Source organism: Lissotriton helveticus, chromosome 11 (genome assembly GCF_964261635.1).
Source record: "Lissotriton helveticus chromosome 11, aLisHel1.1, whole genome shotgun sequence".
In the NCBI taxonomy this organism is placed as follows: domain Eukaryota; kingdom Metazoa; phylum Chordata; class Amphibia; order Caudata; family Salamandridae; genus Lissotriton; species Lissotriton helveticus.
The window spans coordinates 710,112,980-710,138,277 of NC_136072.1; the positions used below are offsets into that span (position 1 = coordinate 710,112,980).

At 44.0% G+C, this 25,298-nt stretch overlaps 38 non-coding genes across 38 annotated transcripts; all 38 read left to right on the forward strand.

The window, feature by feature from the left end:
* The first annotated feature begins 391 nt into the window (after positions 1-391).
* Positions 392-472, forward strand: TRNAS-CGA (transfer RNA serine (anticodon CGA)). Its single transcript has one exon. It is a non-coding gene; the product is annotated as a tRNA-Ser (tRNA).
* Positions 473-1,012: 540 nt separating this feature from the next.
* TRNAS-UGA (transfer RNA serine (anticodon UGA)) lies at positions 1,013-1,094 on the forward strand. Its single transcript has one exon. It is a non-coding gene; the product is annotated as a tRNA-Ser (tRNA).
* A 543-nt stretch (positions 1,095-1,637) lies between these two features.
* Positions 1,638-1,719, forward strand: TRNAS-CGA (transfer RNA serine (anticodon CGA)). The gene has a single exon. It is a non-coding gene; the product is annotated as a tRNA-Ser (tRNA).
* Positions 1,720-2,857: 1,138 nt separating this feature from the next.
* Positions 2,858-2,939, forward strand: TRNAS-UGA (transfer RNA serine (anticodon UGA)). The gene has a single exon. It is a non-coding gene; the product is annotated as a tRNA-Ser (tRNA).
* A 544-nt stretch (positions 2,940-3,483) lies between these two features.
* Positions 3,484-3,565, forward strand: TRNAS-CGA (transfer RNA serine (anticodon CGA)). The gene has a single exon. It is a non-coding gene; the product is annotated as a tRNA-Ser (tRNA).
* Positions 3,566-4,107: 542 nt separating this feature from the next.
* Positions 4,108-4,189, forward strand: TRNAS-UGA (transfer RNA serine (anticodon UGA)). Its single transcript has one exon. It is a non-coding gene; the product is annotated as a tRNA-Ser (tRNA).
* A 539-nt stretch (positions 4,190-4,728) lies between these two features.
* TRNAS-UGA (transfer RNA serine (anticodon UGA)) lies at positions 4,729-4,810 on the forward strand. The gene has a single exon. It is a non-coding gene; the product is annotated as a tRNA-Ser (tRNA).
* A 542-nt stretch (positions 4,811-5,352) lies between these two features.
* TRNAL-CAA (transfer RNA leucine (anticodon CAA)) lies at positions 5,353-5,434 on the forward strand. The gene has a single exon. It is a non-coding gene; the product is annotated as a tRNA-Leu (tRNA).
* Positions 5,435-5,975: 541 nt separating this feature from the next.
* Positions 5,976-6,057, forward strand: TRNAS-CGA (transfer RNA serine (anticodon CGA)). The gene has a single exon. It is a non-coding gene; the product is annotated as a tRNA-Ser (tRNA).
* A 531-nt stretch (positions 6,058-6,588) lies between these two features.
* Positions 6,589-6,670, forward strand: TRNAS-UGA (transfer RNA serine (anticodon UGA)). The gene has a single exon. It is a non-coding gene; the product is annotated as a tRNA-Ser (tRNA).
* Positions 6,671-7,213: 543 nt separating this feature from the next.
* On the forward strand, positions 7,214-7,295 carry TRNAS-UGA (transfer RNA serine (anticodon UGA)). The gene has a single exon. It is a non-coding gene; the product is annotated as a tRNA-Ser (tRNA).
* Positions 7,296-8,442: 1,147 nt separating this feature from the next.
* On the forward strand, positions 8,443-8,524 carry TRNAS-UGA (transfer RNA serine (anticodon UGA)). Its single transcript has one exon. It is a non-coding gene; the product is annotated as a tRNA-Ser (tRNA).
* A 544-nt stretch (positions 8,525-9,068) lies between these two features.
* On the forward strand, positions 9,069-9,150 carry TRNAS-CGA (transfer RNA serine (anticodon CGA)). Its single transcript has one exon. It is a non-coding gene; the product is annotated as a tRNA-Ser (tRNA).
* Positions 9,151-9,692: 542 nt separating this feature from the next.
* TRNAS-CGA (transfer RNA serine (anticodon CGA)) lies at positions 9,693-9,774 on the forward strand. Its single transcript has one exon. It is a non-coding gene; the product is annotated as a tRNA-Ser (tRNA).
* Positions 9,775-10,315: 541 nt separating this feature from the next.
* Positions 10,316-10,397, forward strand: TRNAS-CGA (transfer RNA serine (anticodon CGA)). The gene has a single exon. It is a non-coding gene; the product is annotated as a tRNA-Ser (tRNA).
* Positions 10,398-10,940: 543 nt separating this feature from the next.
* TRNAL-CAA (transfer RNA leucine (anticodon CAA)) lies at positions 10,941-11,022 on the forward strand. Its single transcript has one exon. It is a non-coding gene; the product is annotated as a tRNA-Leu (tRNA).
* Positions 11,023-11,562: 540 nt separating this feature from the next.
* Positions 11,563-11,644, forward strand: TRNAS-CGA (transfer RNA serine (anticodon CGA)). Its single transcript has one exon. It is a non-coding gene; the product is annotated as a tRNA-Ser (tRNA).
* A 524-nt stretch (positions 11,645-12,168) lies between these two features.
* TRNAS-CGA (transfer RNA serine (anticodon CGA)) lies at positions 12,169-12,249 on the forward strand. The gene has a single exon. It is a non-coding gene; the product is annotated as a tRNA-Ser (tRNA).
* A 538-nt stretch (positions 12,250-12,787) lies between these two features.
* On the forward strand, positions 12,788-12,869 carry TRNAS-UGA (transfer RNA serine (anticodon UGA)). The gene has a single exon. It is a non-coding gene; the product is annotated as a tRNA-Ser (tRNA).
* Positions 12,870-13,397: 528 nt separating this feature from the next.
* On the forward strand, positions 13,398-13,478 carry TRNAS-CGA (transfer RNA serine (anticodon CGA)). Its single transcript has one exon. It is a non-coding gene; the product is annotated as a tRNA-Ser (tRNA).
* A 540-nt stretch (positions 13,479-14,018) lies between these two features.
* TRNAS-UGA (transfer RNA serine (anticodon UGA)) lies at positions 14,019-14,100 on the forward strand. The gene has a single exon. It is a non-coding gene; the product is annotated as a tRNA-Ser (tRNA).
* A 530-nt stretch (positions 14,101-14,630) lies between these two features.
* On the forward strand, positions 14,631-14,711 carry TRNAS-CGA (transfer RNA serine (anticodon CGA)). Its single transcript has one exon. It is a non-coding gene; the product is annotated as a tRNA-Ser (tRNA).
* Positions 14,712-15,251: 540 nt separating this feature from the next.
* Positions 15,252-15,333, forward strand: TRNAS-UGA (transfer RNA serine (anticodon UGA)). The gene has a single exon. It is a non-coding gene; the product is annotated as a tRNA-Ser (tRNA).
* A 541-nt stretch (positions 15,334-15,874) lies between these two features.
* On the forward strand, positions 15,875-15,956 carry TRNAS-CGA (transfer RNA serine (anticodon CGA)). Its single transcript has one exon. It is a non-coding gene; the product is annotated as a tRNA-Ser (tRNA).
* Positions 15,957-16,482: 526 nt separating this feature from the next.
* TRNAS-CGA (transfer RNA serine (anticodon CGA)) lies at positions 16,483-16,563 on the forward strand. Its single transcript has one exon. It is a non-coding gene; the product is annotated as a tRNA-Ser (tRNA).
* A 540-nt stretch (positions 16,564-17,103) lies between these two features.
* Positions 17,104-17,185, forward strand: TRNAS-UGA (transfer RNA serine (anticodon UGA)). The gene has a single exon. It is a non-coding gene; the product is annotated as a tRNA-Ser (tRNA).
* Positions 17,186-17,713: 528 nt separating this feature from the next.
* TRNAS-CGA (transfer RNA serine (anticodon CGA)) lies at positions 17,714-17,794 on the forward strand. Its single transcript has one exon. It is a non-coding gene; the product is annotated as a tRNA-Ser (tRNA).
* A 540-nt stretch (positions 17,795-18,334) lies between these two features.
* On the forward strand, positions 18,335-18,416 carry TRNAL-UAA (transfer RNA leucine (anticodon UAA)). The gene has a single exon. It is a non-coding gene; the product is annotated as a tRNA-Leu (tRNA).
* Positions 18,417-18,957: 541 nt separating this feature from the next.
* On the forward strand, positions 18,958-19,038 carry TRNAS-CGA (transfer RNA serine (anticodon CGA)). Its single transcript has one exon. It is a non-coding gene; the product is annotated as a tRNA-Ser (tRNA).
* Positions 19,039-19,578: 540 nt separating this feature from the next.
* TRNAS-UGA (transfer RNA serine (anticodon UGA)) lies at positions 19,579-19,660 on the forward strand. The gene has a single exon. It is a non-coding gene; the product is annotated as a tRNA-Ser (tRNA).
* Positions 19,661-20,203: 543 nt separating this feature from the next.
* On the forward strand, positions 20,204-20,285 carry TRNAS-UGA (transfer RNA serine (anticodon UGA)). Its single transcript has one exon. It is a non-coding gene; the product is annotated as a tRNA-Ser (tRNA).
* A 544-nt stretch (positions 20,286-20,829) lies between these two features.
* Positions 20,830-20,911, forward strand: TRNAS-CGA (transfer RNA serine (anticodon CGA)). Its single transcript has one exon. It is a non-coding gene; the product is annotated as a tRNA-Ser (tRNA).
* A 543-nt stretch (positions 20,912-21,454) lies between these two features.
* On the forward strand, positions 21,455-21,536 carry TRNAS-CGA (transfer RNA serine (anticodon CGA)). The gene has a single exon. It is a non-coding gene; the product is annotated as a tRNA-Ser (tRNA).
* A 1,154-nt stretch (positions 21,537-22,690) lies between these two features.
* Positions 22,691-22,772, forward strand: TRNAS-UGA (transfer RNA serine (anticodon UGA)). The gene has a single exon. It is a non-coding gene; the product is annotated as a tRNA-Ser (tRNA).
* A 530-nt stretch (positions 22,773-23,302) lies between these two features.
* Positions 23,303-23,383, forward strand: TRNAS-CGA (transfer RNA serine (anticodon CGA)). The gene has a single exon. It is a non-coding gene; the product is annotated as a tRNA-Ser (tRNA).
* Positions 23,384-23,923: 540 nt separating this feature from the next.
* On the forward strand, positions 23,924-24,005 carry TRNAS-UGA (transfer RNA serine (anticodon UGA)). The gene has a single exon. It is a non-coding gene; the product is annotated as a tRNA-Ser (tRNA).
* Positions 24,006-24,548: 543 nt separating this feature from the next.
* On the forward strand, positions 24,549-24,630 carry TRNAS-UGA (transfer RNA serine (anticodon UGA)). The gene has a single exon. It is a non-coding gene; the product is annotated as a tRNA-Ser (tRNA).
* A 544-nt stretch (positions 24,631-25,174) lies between these two features.
* On the forward strand, positions 25,175-25,256 carry TRNAS-CGA (transfer RNA serine (anticodon CGA)). The gene has a single exon. It is a non-coding gene; the product is annotated as a tRNA-Ser (tRNA).
* The last annotated feature ends 42 nt before the right edge of the window (positions 25,257-25,298 follow it).

Sequence of the window (25,298 nt, forward strand, 5' to 3'; positions counted from 1 at the left end):
AGTGTTTTAGAGAGCAGGTGGCGCGAAAGGGTTCGTAGTCTGGAGCTGTCCTGCCTGATATAGACAAGTCACGAAAAGAGTGAATTATTTTTTTATGAAGCGTGTCTTGTTTATTCTTTTGGACTCTTTCTGAGTACACTTAAGGGCCCGTTGCCACCACCGTAATATAGGGTAAAGAGGGTAGAAAGGTGCAGTGATTGATTACCGCTCATCTGTGCCCTGTCACTCACTTTGAGTGATACGTGTTGCTATTTTTATTAATTGTATGAAAGCATGCGAAATAAGTGAGGGCAACAGGGCACGGCTGGTACCTGCCCCATCCTTCCGTTGCTCTATTTTTTAGGTCTCGGTCTGACGTGAGCAGTGCATGGCTCGTATACGACAATATGGAGCTGCGATGGCCGAGTGGTTAAGGCGTTGGACTCGAAATCAATGGGGTTTTCCTGCGCAGGTCCGAATCCTGCTTGCAGCCTTGTTCGATTTTTCATGAACACCATTTGGTTTGATAAGGAAATGTTCACTTCTCGTTACGCAATCCTCATCAAGTAACAGAGTTAAACAGCAAAAACTCAAACTAAATGTAAACATTAAGACAATTTCAACACTCAGGAAGTGTTATAGAGAGCAGGTGGCTCGGAAGGGTTCGTAGTCTGGACCTGTCCTGCCTGATCTTGACGAGTCACGAAAAGAGTAATTTTGTTATGTAGCGTGTCTTGTTTAGGCTTTTGGACTCTTTCTGAGTACACTTAAGGGCCCATTCCAGAGCCGTAATATAGGGAAAAGAGGGCAGACATTTGCAGTGATTGATTACTGCTCATCTGTGCCCTGTCACTCACTTTGAGTGATGCGTGTTGCTATTTTTATTAATTGTATGAAAGCATGCGAAATAAGTGAGGGAGACAGGGCACTGCTGGTACGTGCCCCGTCCTTCCGTTACTTTAATTTTTAGGTCTCTGCCTGATGTGAGCAGCGCATGGCTCGTATACGACAACAGTGACGTCATACTCATGCAGCTGCGATGGCCGAGTGGTTAAGGCGTTGGACTTGAAATCCAATGGGGTTTCCCTGCGTAGGTTTGAATCCTGCTTGCAGCGTCATGAGATTTTGCATGAAAATCATTTGGTTTAGTTAAGTAAATGTTCACTTCTCGTTATGAAATCCTCATCAAGTCACAGAGTTAAACGGCAAAAACTCAAACTAGATGTAAACATTGAGACAATTTCTACACCCAGGAAGTGTTTTAGAGAGCAGGTGGCTAGGAAGGGTTTGTAGTCTGGACCTGTCCTGCCTGATCTAGACAAGTCAGGAAAAGAGTAATTTTTTTTATGAAGCGTGTCTTGTTTAGGCTTTTGGACTTTTTCTGAGTACACTTAAGGGCCCGTTGCCACCGCCGTAATAGAGGGAAAAGAGGGTAGAAATGCACAGTGAATGATTAACGCTCATCTGTGCCCTATCACTCACTTTGAGTGATACGTGTTGCTATTTTTATTAATTGTATGAAAGCAAGCGAAATAAGTGAGGGCAACAGAGCACTGCTGGTACCTGCCCCTTCCTTCGGTTACTTTATTTTTTAGGTCTCGGTCTGACGTGAGCAGCGCATGGATCATATACGACAACAGTGACATCATGCTCATGGAGCTGCGATGGCCGAGTGGTTAAGGCGTTGGACTCGAAATCCAATGGGGTTTCTCTGCGCAGGTTCGAATCCTGCTTGCAGCGACGTATAATTTTGCATGAACACCAGTTGGTTTGTTACGGAAATTTTCACTTCTCGTTAGTCAATCCTCATCAAGTCACAGAGTTAAACAGCAAAAATTCAAACTAAATGTAAACATTAAGACAATTTCAACACTCAGGAAGTGTTTAAGAGAGCAGGTGGTTTGGAAGGGTTCGTAGTCTGGACCTGTCCTGCCTGATCTTGACAAGTCACAAAAAGAGTAATTTTTTTATGTAGCGTGTCTTGTTTAGGCATTTGGACTCTTTCTGAGTACTCTTAAGTGCCCATTCCCAGCGCCGTAATATAGGGAAAAGAGGGTAGGAATGTGCAGTGATTGATTACCGCTCATCTGTGCCCTGTCACTCACTTTGAGTGATACGTGTTGCTATTTTTATTAATTGTATGAAAGCATGCGAAATAAGTGAGGGCAACAGGGCACTGCTGGTACCTGCCCCGTCCTTCCGTTGCTCTATTTTTTAGGTCTCGGCCTGATGTGAGCAGCGCATGGCTCGTATACGACAATATGGAGCTGTAATGGCCGAGTGGTTAAGGCGTTGGACTCTAAATCAATGGGGTTTCCCTGCGCAGGTCCGAATCCTGCTTGCAGCCTCGTGCGATTTTGCATGAACACCATTTGGTTTGATAAGGAAATTTTCACTTCTCGTTACGCAATCCTCATCAAGTAACAGAGTTAAACAGCAAAAACTGAAACTAAATGTAAACATTAAGACAATTTCAACACTCAGGAAGTGTTTTAGAGAGCAGGTGGGTTCGTAGTCTGGACCTGTCCTGCCTGATCTTGACGAGTCACGAAAAGAGTAATTTTTTTATGTAGCGTGTCTTGTTTAGACTTTTGGACTCTTTCTGAGTACACTTAAGGGCCCATTCCAGAGCCGTAATATAGGGAAAAGAGGGCAGAAATGTGCAGTGATTGATTACTGCTCATCTGTGCCCTGTCACTCACTTTGAGTGATGCGTGTTGCTATTTTTATTAATTGTATGAAAGCATGCGAAATAAGTGAGGGAGACAGGGCACTGCTGGTACTTGCCCCGTCCTTCCGTTACTTTAATTTTTAGGTCTCGGCCTGATGTGAGCAGCGCATGGCTTGTATACGACAACAGTGACATCATACTCACACAGCTGCGATGGCCGAGTGGTTAAGGCGTTGGACTTGAAATCCAATGGGGTTTCCCCGCGTAGGTTCGAATCCTGCTTGCAGCGTCATGAGATTTTGCATGAACACCATTTGGTTTAGTTAAGTAAATGTTCACTTCTCGTTATGCAATCCTCATCAAGTCACAGAGTTAAACGGCAAAAACTAAAACTAGATGTAAACATTGAGACAATTTCTACACCCAGGAAGTGTTTCAGAGAGCAGGTGGCTAGGAAGGGTTTGTAGTCTGGACCTGTCCTGCCTGATCTAGACAAGTCAGGAAAAGAGTAATTTTTTTTTATGAAGTGTGTCTTGTTTAGGCTTTTGGACTTTTTCTGAGTACACTTAAGGGCCCATTGCCACCGCCGTAATAGAGGGAAACGAGGGTAGAAATGCACAGTGAATGATTACCACTCATCTGTGCCCTGTCACTCACTTTGAGTGATACGTGTTGCTATTTTTGTTAATTGTATGAAAGCATGTGAAATAAGTGAGGGCAACAGGGCACTGCTGGTTCCTGCCCCATCCTTTTATTACTTTATTTTTTAGGTCTCGGCCTGACGTGAGCAGCGCATGGCTCATATACGACAACAGTAACATCATACTCATGGAGCTGCGATGGCCGAGTGGTTAAGGCGTTGGACTCGAAATTCAATGGGGTTTCCTTGCGCAGGTTCGAATCCTGCTTGCAGCATCGGGCAATTTTGCATGAACACCATTTGGTTTGTTAAGGAAATGTTCACTTCTCGTTACGCAATCCTCATCAAGTCACAGAGTTAAACAGCAAAAACTCAAACTAAATGTAAACATTAAGACGATTTCAACACTCAGGAAGTGTTTTAGAGAGCAGGTGGTTCGAAGGGTTCGTAGTCTGGACCTGTCCTGCCTGATCTTGACGAGTCACGAAAAGAGTGATTTTTTTATATGTAGAGTGTCTTGTTTAGGCTTTTGGACTCTTTCTGAGTACACTTAAGGGCCCGGTCCCAGCACCGTAATATAGGGAAAAGAGGGTAGAAATGCGCAGTGAGTGATTACCGCTCATCTGTGACCTGTCACTCACTTTGAGTGATACGTGTTGCTATTTTTATTAATTGTATGAAAGCATGTGAAATAAGTGAGGGCAACAGGGCACTGCTGGTTCCTGCCCCGTCCTTTTGTTACTTTATTTTTTAGGTCTCGGCCTGACGTGAGCAGCGCATGGCTCATATACGACAACAGTGACATCCTACTTATGGAGCTGCGATGGCCGATTGGTTAAGGCGTTGGACTTGAAATTCAATGGGGTTTCCCTGCGCAGGTTTGAATCCTGCTTGCAGCATCGGGTGATTTTGCATGAACTCCATTTGGTTTGTTAAGGAAATGTTCACTTCTCGTTATGCAATCCTCATCAAGTCACAGAGTTAAACAGCAAAAACTCAAACTAAATGTAAACATTACAATTTCAACACTCAGGAAGTGTTTTAGAGAGCAGGTGGTTCGAAGGGTTCGTAGTCTTGACCTGTCCTGCCTGATCTTGACGAGTCACGAAAAGAATATTTTTTTTTTATGTAGAGTGTCTTGTTTAGGCTTTTGGACTCTTTCTGAGTACACTTAAGGGCCCGGTCCCAGCGCCGTAATATAGGGAAAAGAGGGTAGAAATGCACAGTGATTGATTACTGCTCATCTGTGCCCTGTCACTCACTTTGGGTGATACGTGTTGCTATTTTTATTAATTGTATAAAAGCAAGCGAAATAAGTGAGGGCAACAGAGCACTGAAGGTACCTGCCCCTTCCTTCGGTTACTTTATTTTTTAGGTCTCGGTCTGACGAGAGCAGCGAGTGGCTCATATACGACAACAGTGACATCCTACTTATGGAGCTGCGATGGCCGAGTGGTTAAGGCGTTGGACTTGAAATTCAATGGGGTTTCCCTGCGCAGATTCGAATCCTGCTTGCAGCATCGGGTGATTTTGCATGAACTCCATTTGGTTTGTTAAGGAAATGTTCACTTCTCGTTACGCAATCCTCATCAAGTCACAGAGTTAAACAGCAAAAACTCAAACTAAATGTAAACATTAAGACAATTTCAACACTCAGGAAGTGTTTTAGAGAGCAGGTGGTTCGAAGGGTTCGTAGTCTTGACCTGTCCTGCCTGATCTTGACGAGTCACGAAAAGAATAATTTTTTTTTATGTAGAGTGTCTTGTTTAGGCTTTTGGACTCTTTCTGAGTACACTTAAGGGCCCGGTCCCAGCGCCGTAATATAGGGAAAAGAGGGTAGAAATGCACAGTGATTGATTACTGCTCATCTGTGCCCTGTCACTCACTTTGGGTGATACGTGTTGCTATTTTTATTAATTGTATAAAAGCAAGCGAAATAAGTGAGGGCAACAGAGCACTGAAGGTACCTGCCCCTTCCTTCGGTTACTTTATTTTTTAGGTCTCGGTCTGACGTGAGCAGCGAGTGGCTCATATACGACAACAGTGGCATCATACTCATGGAGCTGTGATGGCCGAGTGGTTAAGGCGTTGGACTCAAAATCCAATGGGTTTTCCCTGCGCAGGTTCGAATCCTGCTTGCAGCGATGTACGATTTTGCATGAACACCATTTGGTTTGTTAAGGAAATTTTCACTCCTCGTTAGTCAATCCTCATCAAGTCACAGCGTTAAACAGCAAAAGTTCAAACTAAATGTAAACATTAAGACAATTTCAACACTCAGGAAGTGTTCAAGAGAGCAGGTGGTTTGGAAGGGTTCGTAGTCTGGACCTGTCCTGCCTGATCTTGACGAGTCACAAAAAGAGTAATTTTTTTATGTAGCGTGTCTTGTTTAGGCATTTGGACTCTTTCTGAGTACTCTTAAGTGCCCATTCCCAGCACCGTAATATAGGGAAAAGAGGGTAGGAATGTGCAGTGATTGATTACCGCTCATCTGTGCCCTGTCACTCACTTTGAGTGATACGTGTTCCTATTTTTATTAATTGTATGAAAGCATGTGAAATAAGTGAGGGCAACAGGGCACTGCTGGTTCCTGCCCCGTCCTTATGTTACTTTATTTTTTAGGTCTCGGCCTGACGTGAGCAGCGCATGGCTCATATACGACAACAGTGACATCATATTCATGGAGCTGCGATGGCCGGATGGTTAAGGCGTTGGACTCGAAATTCAATGGGGTTTCCCTGCGCAGGTTTGAATCCTGCTTGCTGCCTAGTGCGATTTTTCATGAACACCATTTGGTTTGATAAGGAAATGTTCACTTATCGTTACGCAATCCTCATCAAGTCACAGAATTAAACAGCAAAAACTAAATGTAAACATTAAGAGAAATTCAACACTCAGGAAGTGTTTTAGAGAGCAGGTGGCTCGGGAGGGTTCGTAGTCTGGACCTGTCCTGCCTGATCTTGACGAGTCACGAAAAGAGTAATTTTTTTATGTAGCGTGTCTTGTTTAGGCTTTTGGACTCTTTCTGGGTACACTTAAGGGCCCATTCCAGAGCCGTAATATAGGGAAAAGAGGGCAGAAATGTGCAGTGATTGATCACTGCTCATCTGTGCCCTGTCACTCACTTTGAGTGATGCGTGTTGCTATTTTTATTAATTGTATGAAAGCATGCAAAATAAGTGAGGGAGACAGGGCACTGCTGGTACGTGCCCCGTCCTTCCGTTACTTTAATTTTTAGGTCTCGGCCTGATGTGAGCAGCGCATGGCTCGTATACGACAACAGTGACATACTCACGCAGATGCGATGGCCGAGTGGTTAAGGCGTTGGACTTGAAATCCAATGGGGTTTCCCCGCGTAGGTTCGAATCCTGCTTGCAGCATCATGAGATTTTGCATGAACACCATTTGGTTTAGTTAAGTAAATGTTCACTTCTCGTTATGCAATCCTCATCAAGTCACAGAGTTAAACGGCAAAAACTCAAACTAGATGTAAAAATTGACACAATTTCTACACCCAGGAAGTGTTTTAGAGAGCAGGTGGCTAGGAAGGGTTTGTAGTCTGGACCTGTCCTGCCTGATCTAGACAAGTCAGGAAAAGAGTAATTTTTTTTATGAAGCGTGTCTTGTTTAGGCTTTTAGACTTTTTCTGAGTACACTTAAGGGCCCGTTGCCACCGCCGTAATAGAGGGAAAAGAGGGTAGAAATGCACAGTGAATGATTACCGCTCATCTGTGCCCTGTCACTCACTTTGAGTGATACGTTTTGCTATCTTTAATAATTGTATGAAAGCATGTGAAATAAGTGAGGGCAACAGGGCACTGCTGGTTCCTGCCCCGTCCTTATGTTACTTTATTTTTTAGGTCTCGGCCTGACGTGAGCAGCGCATGGCTCATATACGACAACAGTGACATCATATTCATGGAGCTGCGATGGCCGTGTGGTTAAGGCGTTGGATTTGAAATTCAATGGGGCTTCCCTGCGCAGGTTCGATTCCTGCTTGCAGCATCGGGCGATTTTGCATGAACACCATTTGGTTTGTTAAGGAAATGTTCACTTCTCGTTACGCAATCCTCATCAAGTCACAGAGTTAAACAGCAAAAACTCAAACTAAATGTAAACATTAAGACAATTTCAACACTCAGGAAGTGTTCAAGAGATCAGGTGGTTTGGAAGGGTTCGTAGTCTGGACCTGTCCTGCCTGATCTTGACGAGTCACAAAAAGAGTAATTTTTTTATGTAGCGTGTCTTGTTTAGGCATTTGGACTCTTTCTGAGTACTCTTAAGTGCCCATTCCCAGCGCCGTAATATAGGGAAAAGAGGGTAGGAATGTGCAGTGATTGATTACCGCTCATCTGTGCCCTGTCACTCACTTTGAGTCATACGTGTTGCTATTTTTATTAATTGTATGAAAGCATGCGAAATAAGTGAGGGCAACAGGGCACTGCTGGTACCTGCCCCGTCCTTCCGTTGCTCTATTTTTTAGGTCTTGGTCTGACGTGAGCAGTGCATGGCTCGTATACGACATCATGGAGCTGCAATGGCCGAGTGGTTAAGGAGTTGGACTCGAAATCAATGCGGTTTCCCTGCGCAGGTCCGAATCCTGCTTGCAGCCTCGTGCGATTTTGCATGAACACCATTTGGTTTGATAAGGAAATGTTCACTTCTCGTTACGCAATCCTCATCAAGTAATAGAGTTAAACAGCAAAAACTCAAACTAAATGTAAACATTAAGACAATTTCAACACTCAGGAAGTGTTTTAGAGAGCAGGTGGCTCGGAAGGGTTCGTAGTCTGGACCTGTCCTGCCTGATCTTGACGAGTCACGAAAAGGGTACATTTTGTATGTAGCGTATCTTGTTTAGGCTTTTGGACTCTTTCTGAGTACACTTAAGGGCCCATTCCAGAGCCGTAATATAGGGAAAAGAGGGCAGAAATGTGCAGTGATTGATTACTGCTCATCTGTGCCCTGTCACTCACTTTGAGTGATGCGTGTTGCCATTTTTATTAATTATATGAAAGCATGCGAAATAAGTGAGGGCGACAGGGCACTGCTGGTACGTGCCCCATCCTTCCGTTACTTTAATTTTTAGGTCTCGGCCTGATGTGAGCAGCGCATGGCTCGTATACGACAACAGTGACATCATACTCATGCAGCGGCGATGGCCGAGTAGTTAAGGCGTTGGACTTGAAATCCAATGGGGTTTACCCGCGTAGGTTCGAATCCTGCTTGCAGCGTCATGAGATTTTGCATGAACACCATTTGGTTTAGTTAAGTAAATGTTCTCTTCTCGTTATGCAATCCTCATCAAGTCACAAAGTTAAACGGCAAAAACTAAAACTAGATGTAAACATTGAGACAATTTCTACACCCAGGAAGTGTTTCAGAGAGCAGGTGGCTAGGAAGGGTTTGTAGTCTGGACCTGTCCTGCCTGATCTAGACAAGTCAGGAAAAGAGTAATTTTTTTTTATGAAGCGTGTCTTGTTTAGGCTTTTGGACTTTTTCTGAGTACACTTAAGGGCCCGTTGCCACCGCCGTAATAAAGGGAAACGAGGGTAGAAATGCACAGTGAATGATTACCACTCATCTGTGCCCTGTCACTCACTTTGAGTGATACGTGTTGCTATTTTTATTAATTGTATGAAAGCATGTGAAATAAGTGAGGGCAACAGGGCACTGCTGGTTCCTGCCCCATCCTTTTATTACTTTATTTTTTAGGTCTCGGCCTGACGTGAGCAGCGCATGGCTCATATACGACAACAGTGACATCATACTCATGGATCTGCGATGGCCGAGTGGTTAAGGCGTTGGACTCGAAATTCAATGGGGTTTCCTTGCGAAGGTTCGAATCCTGCTTGCAGCATCGGGCGATTTTGCATGAACACCATTTGGTTTGTTAAGGAAATGTTCACTTCTCGTTACGCAATCCTCATCAAGTCACAGAGTTAAACAGCAAAAACTCAAACTAAATGTAAACATTAAGACGATTTCAACACTCAGGAAGTGTTTTAGAGAGCAGGTGGTTCGAAGGGTTCGTAGTCTGGACCTGTCCTGCCTGATCTTGACGAGTCACGAAAAGAGTGATTTTTTTATATGTAGAGTGTCTTGTTTAGGCTTTTGGACTCTTTCTGGGTACACTTAACGGCCCGGTCCCAGCGCCGTAATATAGGGAAAAGAGGGTAGAAATGCGCAGTGATTGATTACTGCTCATCTGTGCTCTGTCACTCACTTTAAGTGATACGTTTTAATATTTTTATTAATTGTATGAAAGCAAGCGAAATAAGTGAGGGCAACAGAGCACTGCTGGTACCTGCCCCTTCCTTCGGTTACTTTATATTTTAGGTCTCGGTCTCACGTGAGCAGCGAATGGCTCATATACGACAACAGTGACATCATACTCATGGAGCTGCGATGGCCGAGTGGTTAAGGCGTTGGACTCGAAATCCAATGGGGTTTCCCTGCGCTGGTTCAAATCCTGCTTGCAGCGACGTACAATTTTGCATGAACACCATTTGGTTTGTTAAGGAAATTTTCACTTCTCGTTAGTCAATCCTCATCAAGTCACAGAGTTAAACAGCAAAAATTCAAACTAAATGTAAACATTAAGACAATTTTAACACTCAGGAAGTGTTTAAGAGAGCAGGTGGTTTGGAAGGGTTCGTAGTCTGGACCTGTCTTGACTGATCTTGACGAGTCACAAAAAGAGTAATTTTTTCATGTAGCGTGTCTTGTTTAGGCATTTGGACTCTTTCTGAGTACTCTTAAGAGCCCATTCCCAGCACCGTAATATAGGGAAAAGAGGGTAAGAATGTGCAGTGATTGATTACCACTCATCTTTGGCCTGTCACTCACTTTGAGTGATACGTGTTCCTATTTTTATTAACTGTATGAAAGCATGTGAAATAAGTGAGGGCAACAGGGCACTGCTGGTTCCTGCCCCGTCCTTATGTTACTTTATTTTTTAGGTCTCGGCCTGACGTGAGCAGCGCATGTCTCATATACGACAACAGTGACGTCATGTTCATGGAGCTGCGATGGCCGGATGGTTAAGGCGTTAGACTCGAATTTCAATGGGGTTTCCCTGCGCAGGTTCGAATCCTGCTTGCAGCCTCGTGCGATTTTTCATGAACACCATTTGGTTTGATAAGGAAATGTTCACTTCTTGTTACGCAATCCTCATCAAGTCACAGAGTTAAACAGCAAAAACTCAAACTAAATGTAAACATTAAGACAATTTCAACACTCAGGAAGTGTTTTCGAGAGCAGGTGGCACGGAAGGGTTCGTAGTCTGGACCTGTCCTGCCTGATCTTGACGAGTCACGAAAAGAGTAATTTTTTTATATGTAGAGTGTCTTGTTTAGGCTTTTGGACTCTTTCTGAGTACACTTAAGGGCCCGGTCCCAGCACCGTAATATAGGGAAAAGAGGGTAGAAATGCGCAGTGATTGATTACTGCTCATCTGTGCTCTGTCACTAACTTTGAGTGATACGTGTTGCTATTTTTATTAATTGTATGAAAGCAAGCGAAATAATTGAGGGCAACAGAGCACTGCTGGTACCTGCCCCTTCCTTCGGTTCCTTTATTTTTTAGGTCTCGGCCTGACGTGACCAGCGCATGGCTCATATACGACAACAGTGACATCATACTCATGGAGCTGCGATGGCCGGGTGGTTAAGGCGTTGGACTCAATATTCAATGGGGTTTCCCGGCGCAGGTTCGAATCCTGCATGCAGCGACGTACGATTTTGCATGAACACCATTTGGTTTGTTAAGGAAATTTTCACTTCTCGTTTGTCAATCCTCATCAAGTCACAGAGTTAAACAGCAAAAGTTCAAACTAAATGTAAACATTAAGACAATTTCAACACTCAGGAAGTGTTTAAGAGAGCAGGTGGTTTGGAAGGGTTTGTAGTCTGGACCTGTCCTGCCTGATCTTGACGAGTCACAAAAAGAGTAATTTTTTTATGTAGCGTGTCTTGTTTAGCATTTGGACTCTTTATGAGTACACTTAAGGGCCCGTTGCCACCGCCGTAATATAGGGAAAAGAGGGTAGAAATGCGCAGTGATTGATTACTGCTCATCTGTGCCCTGTCACTCACTTTGAGTGATACGTGTTACTATTTTTATTAATTGTATGAAAGCAAGCGAAATAAGTGAGGGCAACAGAGCACTGCTGGTACCTGCCCCTTCCTTCGGTTACTTTATTTTTTAGGTCTCGGTCTGACGTGAGCAGCGAATGGCTCATATACGACAACAGTGACATCATATTCATGGAGCTGCGATGGCCGAGTTGTTAAGGCGTTGGACTCGAAATCTAATGGGGTTTCCCTGCGCAGGTTTGAATCCTGCTTGCAGTGACGTACAATTTTGCATGAACACCATTTGGTTTGTTATGGAAATTTTCACTTCTCGTTAGTCAATCCTCATCAAGTCACAGAGTTAAACAGCAAAAATTCAAACTAAATGTAAACATTAAGACAATTTCAACACTCAGGAAGTGTTTAAGAGAGCAGGTGGTTTGAAAGGGTTCGTAGTCTGGACCTGTCCTGCCTGATCTTGACGAGTCACAAAAAGAGTAATTTTTTATGTAGCGTGTCTTGTTTAGGCATTTGGACTCTTTCTGAGTACTCTTAAGTGCCCATTCCCAGCGCTGTAATATAGGGAAAAGAGGGTAGGAATGTGCAGTGATTGATTACCGCTCATCTGTGCCCTGTCACTCACTTTGAGTGATACGTGTTGCTATTTTTATTAATTGTATGAAAGCATGCAAAATAAGTGATGGCAACAGGGCACTGCTGGTACCTGCCCCGTCCTTCCGTTGCTCTATTTTTAGGTCTCGGTCTGACGTGAGCAGTGCATGGCTCATATACGACAACATGGAGCTGCGATGGCCGAGTGGTTAAGGCGTTGTACTCGAAATCAATGGGGTTTCCCTGCACAGGTCCGAATCCTGCTTGCAGCCTCGTGCGATTTTGCATGAACACCATTTGGTTTGATAAGGAAATGTTCACTTCTCGTTACGCAATCCTCATCAAGTAACAGAGTTAAACAGCAAAAACTCAAACTAAATGTAATTTAAGACAATTTCAACACTCATGAAGTGTTTTAGAGAGCAGGTGGCTCGGAAGGGTTCGTAGTCTGGGCCTGTCCTGCCTGATCTTGACGAGTCACGAAAAGAGTAATTTTTTTATGTAGCGTGTCTTGTTTAGGCTTTTGGACTCTTTCTGAGTACACTTAAGGGCCCATTCCAGAGCCGTAATATAGGGAAAAGAGGGCAGAAATGTGCAATGATTGATTACTGCTCATCTGTGCCCTGTCACTCACTTTGAGTGATGCGTGTTGCTATTTTTATTAATTGTATGACAGCATGCGAAATAAGTGAGGGAGACAGGGCACTGCTGGTACGTGCCCTGTCCTTCCGTTACTTTAATTTTTAGGTCTCGGCCTGATGTGAGCAGCGCATGGCTCGTATACGACAACAGTGACATCATACTCATGCAGCTGCGATGGCCGAGTAGTTAAGCTGTTGGACTTGAAATCCAATGGGGTTTCCCCGCGTAGGTTTGAATCCTGCTTGCAGCGTCATGAGATTTTGCATGAACACCATTTGGTTTAGTTAAGTAAATGTTCACTTCTCGTTATGCAATCCTCATCAAGTCACAGAGTTAAACAGCAAAAACTCAAACTAAATGTAAACATTAAGACAATTTCAACACTCAGGAAGTGTTTTATAGAGCAGGTGGTTCGGAAGGGTTTGTAGTCTGGACCTGTCTTGCCTGATCTTGACGAGTCACGAAAAGAGTACATTTTTTTACGTAGAGTGTCTTGTTTAGGCTTTTGGACTCTTTCTGAGTACACTTAAGGGCCCGTTGCCACCGCCGTAATATAAGGAAAAGAGGGTAGAAATGCGCAGTGATTGATTACTGCTCATCTGTGCCCTGTCACTCACTTTGAGTGATACGTGTTGCTATTTTTATTAATTGTATGAAAGCATGCGAAATAAGTGAGGGAGACAGGGCACTGCTGGTACCTGCCCCGTACTTCCGTTGCTCTACTTTTTAGGTCTTGGTCTGACGTGAGCAGTGCTTGGCTCGTATACGACAACATGGAGCTGCGATGGCCGAGTGGTTAAGGCTTTGGACTCGAAATCAATGGGGTTTCCCTGCGCAGGTCCGAATCCTGCTTGCAGCCTCGTGCGATTTTTCATGAACACCATTTGGTTTGATAAGGAAATGTTCACTTCTCGTTACGCAATCCTCATCAAATAACAGAGTTAAACAGCAAAAACTCAAACTAAATGTAAACATTAAGACAATTTCAACACTCAGGAAGTGTTTTAGAGAGCAGGTGGCTCGGAAGGGTTCGTAGTCTGGACCTGTCCTGCCTGATCTTGACGAGTCACGAAAAGAGTAATTTTTTTATGTAGCGTGTCTTGTTTAGACTTTTGAACTCTTTCTGAGTACACTTAAGGGCCCCTTCCAGAGCCGTAATATAGGGAATAGAGGGCAGAAATGTGCAGTGATTGATTACTGCTCATCTGTGCCCTGTCACTCACTTTGAGTGATGCGTGTTGCTATTTTTATTAATTGTATGAAAGCATGCGAAATAAGTGAGGGAGACAGGGCACTGCTGGTACGTGCCCCGTCCTTCCGTTACTTTAATTTTTAGGTCTCGGCCTGATGTGAGCATCGCATGGCTCGTATACGACAACAGTGACATCATACTCATGCAGCTGCGATGGCCGAGTGGTTAAGACGTTGGACTTGAAATCAAATGAGGTTTCCCCGCGCAGGTCCGAATCCTGCTTGCAGCGTCGTGCGATTTTGCATGAACACCATTTGTTTTTTTAAGGAAATGTTCACTTCTCGTTACGCAATCCTCATCAAGTCACAGAGTTAAACAGCAAAAACTCAAACTAAATGTAAACATTAAGACAATTTCAACACTCAGGAAGTGTTTTAGAGAGCAGGTGGCTCGGAAGGGTTCGTAGTCTGGACCTGTCCTACCTGATCTAGACAAGTCAGAAAAAGAGTAAGTTTTTTTTTTATGAAGCGTGTCTTGTTTAGGCTTTTGGACTCTTTCTGAGTACACTTAAGGGCCCGTTGCCACCGCCGTAATATAAGGAAAAGAGGGTAGAAATGCGCAGTGATTGATTACTGCTCATCTGTGCCCTGTCACTCACTTTGAGTGATACGTGTTGCTATTTTTATTAATTGTATGAAAGCATGCGAAATAAGTGAGGGAGACAGGGCACTGCTGGTACCTGCCCCGTACTTCCGTTGCTCTACTTTTTAGATCTTGGTCTGACGTGAGCAGTGCTTGGCTCGTATACGACAACATGGAGCTGCGATGGCCGAGTGGTTAAGGCTTTGGACTCGAAATCAATGGGGTTTCCCTGCGCAGGTCCGAATCCTGCTTGCAGCCTCGTGCGATTTTTCATGAACACCATTTGGTTTGATAAGGAAATGTTCACTTCTCGTTACGCAATCCTCATCAAATAACAGAGTTAAACAGCAAAAACTCAAACTAAATGTAAACATTAAGACAATTTCAACACCCAGGAAGTGTTTTAGAGAGCAGGTGGCTCAGAAGGGTTCGTAGTCTGGACCTGTCCTGCCTGATCTTGACGAGTCACGAAAAGAGTAATTTTTTTATGTAGCGTGTCTTGTTTAGGCTTTTGAACTCTTTCTGAGTACACTTAAGGGCCCCTTCCAGAGCCGTAATATAGGGAATAGAGGGCAGAAATGTGCAGTGATTGATTACTGCTCATCTGTGCCCTGTCACTCACTTTGAGTGATGCGTGTTGCTATTTTTATTAATTGTATGAAAGCATGCGAAATAAGTGAGGGTGACAGGGCACTGCTGGTACGTGCCCCGTCCTTCCGTTACTTTAATTTTTAGGTCTCGGCCTGATGTGAGCATCGCATGGCTCATATACGACAACAGTGACATCATACTCACGCAGCTGCGATGGCCGAGTGGTTAAGGCGTTGGACTTGAAATCAAATGAGGTTTCCCCTCGCAGGTCCGAATCCTGCTTGCAGCATCGGGTGATTTTGCATGAACTCCATTTGTTTTTTTAAGGAAATGTTCACTTCTCGTTACGCAATCCTCATCAAGTCACAGAGTTAAACAGCAAAAACTCAAACTAAATGTAAACATTAAGACAATTTCAACACTCAGGAAGTGTTTTAGAGAGCAGGTGGTTTGGAAGGGTTCGTAGTCTGGACCTGTCCTGCCTCATCTTGACGAGTCACAAAAAGAGTAATTTTTTTATGTAGCGTGTCTTGTTTAGGCATTTGGACTCTTTCTGAGTACTCTTAAGTGCCCATTCCCAGCACAGTAATATAGGGAAAAGAGGGTAGGAATGTGCAGTGATTGATTACCGCTCATCTGTGGCCTGTCACTCACTTTGAGTGATACGTGTTCCTATTTTTATTAATTGTATGAAAGCATGTGAAATAAGTGAGGGCAACAGGGCACTGCTGGTTCCTGCCCCGTCCTTATGTTACTTTATTTTTTAGGTTTCGGCCTGACGTGAGCAGGGCATGGCTCATATACGACAACAGTGACGTCATATTCATGGAGCTGCGATGGCCGGATGGTTAAGGCGTTGGACTCGAAATTCAATGGGGTTTCCCTGCGCAGGTTCGAATCCTGCTAGCAGCCTCGTGCGATTTTTCATGAACACCATTTGGTTTGATAAGGAAATGTTCACTTTGTGTTACGCAATCCTCATCAAGTCACAGAGTTAAACAGCAAAAACTCAAACTAAATGTAAACATTAAGACAATTTCAACACTCAGGAAGTGTTTTAGAGAGCAGGTGGTTCGAAGGGTTCGTAGTCTGGACCTGTCCTACCTGATCTTGACGAGTCACGAAAAGAGTGATTTTTTTATATGTAGAGTGTCTTGTTTAGGCTTTTGGACTCTTTCTGAGTACACTTAAGGCCCGGTCCCAGCACCATAATATAGGGAAAAGAGGGTAGAAATGCGCAGTGATTGATTACTGCTCATCTGTGCTCTGTCACTCACTTTGAGTGATACGTGTTGCTATTTTTATTAATTGTATGAAAGCAAGCGAAATAAGTGAGGGCAACAGAGCACTGCTGGTACCTGCCCCTTCCTTCGGTTACTTTATTTTTTAGGTCTCGGTCTGACGTGAGCAGTGCATGGCTCATATACGACAACATGGAGCTGCGATGGCCGAGTGGTTAAGGCGTTGGACTCGAAATCAATGGGGTTTCCCTGCACAGGTCCGAATCCTGCTTGCAGCCTCGTGCGATTTTTCATGAACACCATTTGGTTTGATAAGGAAATGTTCACTTCTCGTTACGCAATCCTCATCAAATAACAGAGTTAAACAGCAAAAACTCAAACTAAATGTAAACATTAAGACAATTTCAACACTCAGGAAGTGTTTTAGAGAGCAGGTGGCTCGGAAGTGTTCGTAGTCTGGACCTGTCCTGCCTGATCTTGACGAGTCACGAAAAGAGTCATTTTTTTATGTAGCGTGTCTTGTTTAGGCTTTCTGACTCTTTCTGAGTACACTTAAGGGCCCATTCCAGAGCCGTAATATAGGGAAAAGAGGGCAGAAATGTGCAGTGATTGATTACTGCTCATCTGTGCCCTGTCACTCACTTTGAGTGATGCGTGTTGCTATTTTTATTAATTGTATGAAAGCATGCGAAATAAGTGAGGGAGACAGGGCACTGCTGGTACGTGCCCTGTCCTTCCGTTACTTTAATTTTTAGGTCTCGGCCTGATGTGAGCAGCGCATGGCTCTTATACGACAACAGTGACATCATACTCATGCAGCTGCGATGGCCGAGTGGTTAAGCCGTTGGACTTGAAATCCAATGGGGTTTCCCCGCGTAGGTTTGAATCCTGCGTGCAGCGTCATGAGATTTTGCATGAACACCATTTGGTTTAGTTAAGTAAATGTTCACTTCTCGTTATGCAATCCTAATCAAGTCACAGAGTTAAACAGCAAAAACTCAAACTAAATGTAAACATTAAGACAATTTCAACACTCAGGAAGTGTTTTATAGAGCAGGTGGTTCGGAAGGGTTCGTAGTCTGGACCTGTCCTGCCTGATCTTGACGAGTCACGAAAAGAGTAAATTTTTTTATGTAGAGTGTCTTGTTTAGGCTTTTGGACTCTTTCTGAGTACACTTGAGGTCCCTGTCCCAGCGCCGTAATATAGGGAAAAGAGGGTAGAAATGCGCAGTGATTGATTACTGCTCATCTGTGCCCTGTCACTCACTTTGAGTGATACGTGTTGATATTTTTATTAATTGTATGAAAGCATGCGAAATAAGTGAGCGCAACAGGGCACTGCTGGTACCTGCCCCGTCCTTCCGTTGCTCTACTTTTTAGGTCTTGGTCTGACGTGAGCAGTGCATGGCTCGTATACGACAACATGGAGCTGCGATGGCTGAGTGGTTAAGGCGTTGGACTCGAAATCAATGGGGTTTCCCTGCGCAGGTCCGAATCCTGCTTGCAGCCTCGTGCGATTTTTCATGAACACCATTTGGTTTGATAAGGAAATGTTCACTTATTGTTACACAATCCTCATCAAGTAACAGAGTTAAACAGCAAAAACTCAAACTAAATGTAAACATTAAGACAATTTCAACACTCAGGAAGTGTTTTAGAGAGCAGGTGGCTCGGAAGGGTTCGTAGTCTGGACCTGTCCTGCCTGATCTTGACGAGTCACGAAAAGAGTAATTTTTTTATGTAGCGTGTCTTGTTTAGGCTTTTGAACTCTTTCTGAGTACACTTAAGGGCCCCTTTCAGAGCCGTAATATAGGGAATAGAGGGCAGAAATGTGCAGTGATTGATTACTGCTCATCTGTGCCCTGTCACTCACTTTGAGTGATGCGTGTTGCTATTTTTATTAATTGTATGAAAGCATGCGAAATAAGTGAGGGAGACAGGGCACTGCTGGTACGTGCCCCGTCCTTCCGTTACTTTAATTTTTAGGTCTCGGTCTGATGTGAGCAGCGCATGGCTCGTATACGACAACAGTGACTTCATACTCACGCAGCTGCGATGGCCGAGTGGTTAAGGCGTTGGACTTAAAATCCAAAGGGGTTTCCTCGCGCAGGTCGGAATCCTGCTTGCAGCGTCGTGCGATTTTGCATGAACACCATTTAGTTTGTTAAAGAAATGTTCACTTCTCGTTACGCAATCCTCATCAAGTCACAGAGTTAAACAGCAAAAACTCAAACTAAATGAAAACATTAAGACAATTTCAACACTCAGGAAGTGTTTTAGAGAGCAGGTGGTTCGAAGGGTTCATAGTCTGGACATGTCCTGCCTGATCTTGTCGAGTCACGAAAAGAGTAATTTTTTTATGTAGAGTGTCTTGTTTAGGCTTTTGGACTCTTTCTGAGTACACTTAAGGGACTGGTCCCAGCGCCGTAATATAGGGAAAAGAGGATAGAAATGCGCAGTGATTGATTACTGCTCATCTGTGCCCTGTCACTCACTTTGAGTGATACGTGTTGCTAGTTTTTATTAATTGTATGAAAGCAAGCGAAATAAGTGAGGGCAACAGGGCACTGCTGGTTCCTGCCCGGTCCTTATGTTACTTTATTTTTTAGGTCTCGGCCTGACGTGAGCAGCACATGGCTCATATACGACAACAGTGACATCATAATCATGGAGCTGCGATGGCCGAGTGGTTAAGGCGTTGGACTCGAAATCAATGGGGTTTCCCTGCACAGGTCCGAATCCTGCTTGCAGCCTCGTGCGATTTTGCATGAACACCATTTGGTTTGATCAGGAAATGTTCACTTCTCGTTACGCAATCCTCATCAAGGAACAGAGTTAAACAGCAAAAACTCAAACTAAATGTAAACATTAAGACAATTTCAACACTCAGGAAGTGTTTTAGAGAGCAGGTGGCTCGGAAGGGTTCGTAGTCTGGACCTGTCCTGCCTGATCTTGATGAGTCACGAAAAGAGTAATTTTTTTATGTAGCGTGTCTTGTTTAGGCTTTTGGACTCTTTCTGAGTACACTTAAGGGCCCATTCCAGAGCCGTAATATAGGGAAAAGAGGGCGGAAATGTGCAGTGATTGATTACTGCTCATCTGTGCCCTGTCACTCACTTTGAGTGATGCGTGTTGCTATTTTTATTAATTGTATGAAAGCATGCGAAATAAGTGAGGGAGACAGGGCACTGCTTATATGTGCCCTGTCCTTCCGTTACTATAATTTGTAGGTCTCGGCCTGATGTGAGCAGCACATGGCTCGTATACAACAACAGTGACGTCATACTCACGCAGCTGCGATGGCCGAGTGGTTAAGGCGTTGGGCTTGAAATCCAATGGGGTTTCCCTGCGTAGGTTCGAATCCTGCTTGCAGCGTCATGAGATTTTGCATGAACACCATTTGGTTTAGTTAAGTAAATGTTCACTTCTCGTTATGAAATCCTCATCAAGTCACAGAGTTAAACGGCAAAAACTCAAACTAGATGTAAACATTGTGACAATTTCTACACCCAGGAAGTGTTTTAGAGAGCAGGTGGCTAGGAAGGGTTTGTAGTCTGGACCTGTCCTGCCTGATCTAGACAAGTCAGGAAAAGAGTAATTTTTTTTATGAAGCGTGTCTTGTTTAGGCTTTTGGACTTTTTCTGAGTACACTTAAGGGCCTGTTGCCACCGCCGTAATAGAGGGAAAAGAGGGTAGAAATGCACAGTGAATGATTACCGCTCATCTGTGCCCTATCACTCACTTTGAGTGATACGTTTTGCTATTTTTATTAATTGTATGAAAGCATGTGAAATAAGTGAGGGCAACAGGGCACTGCTGGTTCCTGCCCCGTCCTTATGTTACTTTATTTTTTAGGTCTCTGCCTGACGTGAGCAGCGCATGGCTCATATACGACAACAGTGACATCATACTCATGGAGCTGCGATGGCCGAGTGGTTAAGGCGTTGGACTTGAAATCCAATGGGGTTTCCCTGCGTAGGTTCGAATCCTGCTTGCAGCGTCATGAGATTTTGCATGAACACCATTTGGTTTAGTTAAGTAAATGTTCACTTCTCGTTATGAAATCCTCATCAAGTCACAGAGTTAAACGGCAAAAACTCAAACTAGATGTAAACATTGAGACAATTTCTAAACCCAGGAAGTGTTTCAGAGAGCAGGTGGCTAGGAAGGGTTTGTAGTCTGCACCTGTCCTGCCTGATCTAGACAAGTCAGGAAAAGAGTAATTTTTTTTCATGAAGCGTGTCTTGTTTAGGCTTTTGGACTTTTTCTGAGTACACTTAAGGGCCCGTTGCCACCGCCGTAATAGAAGGAAAAGAGGGTAGAAATGCACAGTGAATGATTACCGCTCATCTGTGCCCTGTCACTCACTTTGAGTGATACGTGTTGCTATTTTTATTAATTGTATGAAAGCATGTGAAATAAGTGAGGGCAACAGGGCACTGCTGGTTCCTGCCCTGTCCTTTTGTTACTTTATTTTTTAGGTCTCGACCTGACGTGAGCAGCGCATGGCTCATATACGACAACAGTGACATCCTACTCATGGAGCTGCGATGGCCGAGTGGTTAAGGCGTTGGACTCGAAATTCAATGGGGTTTCCCTGCGCAGGTTTGAATCCTTCTTGCAGCATCGGGTGATTTTGCATGAACTCCATTTGGTTTGTTAAGGAAATGTTCACTTCTCGTTACGCAATCCTCATCAAGTCACAGAGTTCAACAGCAAAAACTCAAACTAAATGTAAACATTAAGACAATTTCAACACTCAGGAAGTGTATTAGAGAGCAGGTGGTTCGAAGGGTTCGTAGTCTTGACCTGTCCTGCCTGATCTTGACGAGTCACGAAAAGAGTAATTTTTTTTATGTAGAGTGTCTTGTTTAGGCTTTTGGACTCTTTCTGAGTACACTTAAGGGCCCGGTCCCAGCGCCGTAATATAGGGAAAAGAGGGTAGAAATGCGCAGTGATTGATTACTGCTCATCTGTGCCCTGTCACTCACTTTGGGTGATACGTGTTGCTATTTTTATTAATTGTATGAAAGCAAGCGAAATAAGTGAGGGCAACAGAGCACTGAAGGTACCTGCCCCTTCCTTTGGTTACTTTAATTTTTGTAGGTCTCGGTCTGACGTGAGCAGCGAGTGGCTCATATACGACAACAGTGACATCATACTCATGGAGCTGCGATGGCCGAGTGGTTAAGGCGTTGGACTCGAAATCCAATGGGGTTTCCCTGCGCAGGTTCGAATCCTGCTTGCAGCGATGTACGATTTTGCATGAACACCATTTGGTTTGTTAAGGACATTTTCACTCCTCGTTAGTCAATCCTCATCAAGTCACAGAGTTAAACAGCAAAAGTTCAAACTAAATGTAAACATTAAGACAATTTCAACACTCTGGAAGTGTTCAAGAGAGCAGGTGGTTTGGAAGGGTTCGTAGTCTGGACCTATCTTGACGAGTCACAAAATGAGTAATTTTTTTATGTAGCGTGTCTTGTTTAGGCATTTGGACTCTTTCTGAGTACTCTTAAGTGCCCATTCCCAGCACCGTAATATAGGGAAAAGAGGGTAGGAATGTGCAGTGATGGATTACCGCTCATCTGTGCCCTGTCACTCACTTTGAGTGATACGTGTTCCTATTTTTATTAATTGTATGAAAGCATGTGAAATAAGTGAGGGCAACAGGGCACTGCTGGTTCCTGCCCCGTCCTTATGTTACTTTATTTTTTAGGTCTCGGCCTGACGTGAGCAGCGCATGGCTCATATACGACAAGAGTGACATCATACTCATGAAGCTGCGATGGCTGAGTGGTTAAGGCGTTGGACCTGAAATCCATTGGGGTTTTCCTGCGCAGTTTCAAATCCTAATTGCAGCCTCGTTCGATTTTACATGAACACCATTTGGTTTGTTAAGGAAATGTTCACTTCTCGTTACGCAATTCTCATCAAGTCACAGAGTTAAACAGCAAAAACTCAAACTAAATGTAAACATTAAGACAATTTCAACACTCAGGAAGTGTTTTAGAGAGCAGGTGGTTCGGAAGGCTTCGTAGTCTGAACCTGTCCTGCCTGATCTTGACGAGTCCCAAAAAGAGTAATTTTTTTATGTAGCGTGTCTTGTTTAGGCTTTTGGACTCTTTCTGAGTACTCTTAAGGGCCCATTCACAGCGCCGTAAGATAGGGAAAAGAGGGTAGAAATGTGCAATGATTGATTACCGCTCATCTGTGCCCTGTCACTCACTTTGAGTGATGCGTGTTGATATTTTTATTGATTGTATGAAAGCATGCGAAATGAGTGAGGGAGACAGGGCACTGCTGGTACGTGCCCCGTCCTTCCGTTACTTTAATTTTTAGGTCTCGGCCTGATGTGAGCAGCGCATGGCTCGTATACGACAACAGTGACATCATACTCACGCAGCTGCGATGGCCGAGTGGTTAAGGCGTTGGACTTGAAATCCAATGGGGTTTCCCGTCGTAGGTTGGAATCCAGCTTGCAGCCTCATGAGATTTTGCATGAACACCATGTGGTTTAGTTAAGTAAATGTTCACTTCTCGTTATGCAATCATCATCAAGTCACAGAGTTAAACGACACAAACTCAAACTAGATGTAAACATTGAGACAATTTCCACACCCAGGAAGTGTTTTAGAGAGCAGGTGGCTTGAAAGGGTTCGTAGTCTGGAGCTGTCCTGCCTGATATAGACAAGTCACGAAAAGAGTACATTTTTTTTTATGAAGCGTGTCTTGTTTATTCTTTTGGACTCTTTCTGAGTACACTTAAGGGCCCGTTGCCACCACCGTAATATAGGGAAAAGAGGGTAGAAAGGTTCAGTGATTGGTTACTGCTCATCTGTGCCCTGTCACTCACTTTGAGTGATACGTGTTGCTATTTTTATTAATTGTATGAAAGCATGCAAAATAAGTGAGGGCAACAGGGCACGGCTGGTACCTGCCCCGTCCTTCCGTTGCTCTATTTTTTAGGTCTCGGACTGACGTGAGCAGTGCATGGCTCGTATACGACAACATGGAGCTGCGATGGCCGAGTGGTTAAGGCGTTGGACTCGAAATCAATGGGGTTTCCCTGCGCAGGTCCGAATCCTGCTTGCAGCCTTGTTCGATTTTTCATGAACACCATTTGGTTTGATAAGGAAATGTTCACTTCTCGTTACGCAATCCTCATCAAGTAACAGAGTTAAACAGCAAAAACTCAAACTAAATGTAAACATTAAGACAATTTCAACACTCAGGAAGTGTTTTAGAGAGCAGGTGGCTCGGAAGGGTTCGTAGTCTGGACCTGTCCTGCCTGATCTTGACGAGTCACGAAAAGAGTAATTTTTTTATGTAGCGTGTCTTGTTTAGGCTTTTGGACTCTTTCTGAGTACACTTAAGGGCCCATTCCAGAGCCGTAATATAGGGAAAAGAGGGCAGAAATGTGCAGTGATTGATTACTGTTCATCTGTGCCCTGTCACTCACTTTGAGTGATGCGTGTTGCTATTTTTATTAATTGTATGAAAGCATGCGAAATAAGTGAGGGAGACAGGGCACTGCTGGTACGTGCCCCGTCCTTCCGTTACTTTAATTTTTAGGTCTCTGCCTGATGTGAGCAGCGCATGGCTCGTATATGACAACAGTGACGTCATACTCACGCAGCTGCGATGGCCGAGTGGTTAAGGCGTTGGACTTGAAATCCAATGGGGTTTCCTTGCGTAGGTTCGAATCCTTCTTGCAGCGTCATGAGATTTTGCATGAACACCATTTGGTTTAGTTAAGTAAATGTTCACTTCTCGTCATGAAATCCTCATCAAGTCACAGAGTTAAACGGCAAAAACTCAAACTAGATGTAAACATTGAGAAAATTTCTACACCCAGGAAGTGTTTTAGAGAGCAGGTGGCTAGGAAGGGTTTGTAGTCTGGACCTGTCCTGCCTGATCTAGACAAGTCAGGAAAAGATTAAATTTTTTTATGAAGCGTGTCTTGTTTAGGCTTTTGGACTTTTTCTGAGTACACTTAAGGGCCCGTTGCCACCGCCGTAATAGAGGGAAAAGAGGGTAGAAATGCACAGTGAATGATTACCGCTCATCTGTGCCCTATCACTCACTTTGAGTGATACGTTTTGCTATTTTTATTAATTGTATGAAAGCATGTGAAATAAGTGAGGGCAACAGGGCACTGCTGGTTCCTGCCCCGTCCTTATGTTACTTTATTTTTTAGGTCTCTGCCTGACGTGAGCAGCGCATGGCTCATATACGACAACAGTGACATCATACTCATGGAGCTGCGATGGCTGAGTGGTTAAGGCGTTGGACTTGAATTCCAATGGGGTTTCCCCACGTAGGTTCGAATCCTGCTTGCAGCGTCATGAGATTTTGCATGAACACCATTTGGTTTAGTTAAGTAAATGTTCACTTCTCGTTATGCAATCCTCATCAAGTCACAGAGTTAAACGGCAAAAACTCAAACTAGATGTAAACATTGAGACAATTTCTAAACCCAGGAAGTGTTTCAGAGAGCAGGTAGCTAGGAAGGGTTTGTAGTCTGCACCTGCCCTGCCTGATCTAGACAATTCAGGAAAAGAGTAATTTTTTTTCATGAAGCGTGTCTTGTTTAGGCTTTTGGACTTTTTCTGAGTACACTTAAGGGCCCGTTGCCACCGCCGTAATAGAGGGAAAAGAGGGTAGAAATGCACAGTGAATGATTACCGCTCATCTGTGCCCTGTCACTCACTTTGAGTGATACGTGTTGCTATTTTTATTAATTGTATGAAAGCATGTGAAATAAGTGAGGGCAACAGGGCACTGCTGGTTCCTGCCCCGTCCTTTTGTTACTTTATTTTTTAGGTCTCGGCCTGACGTGAGCAGCGCATGGCTCATATTCGACAACAGTGACATCCTACTCATAGAGCTGCGATGGCCGAGTGGTTAAGGTGTTGGACTCGAAATTCAATGGGGTTTCCCTGCGCAGGTTCGAATCCTGCTTGCAGCATCGGGTGATTTTGCACGAACTCCATTTGGTTTGTTAAGGAAA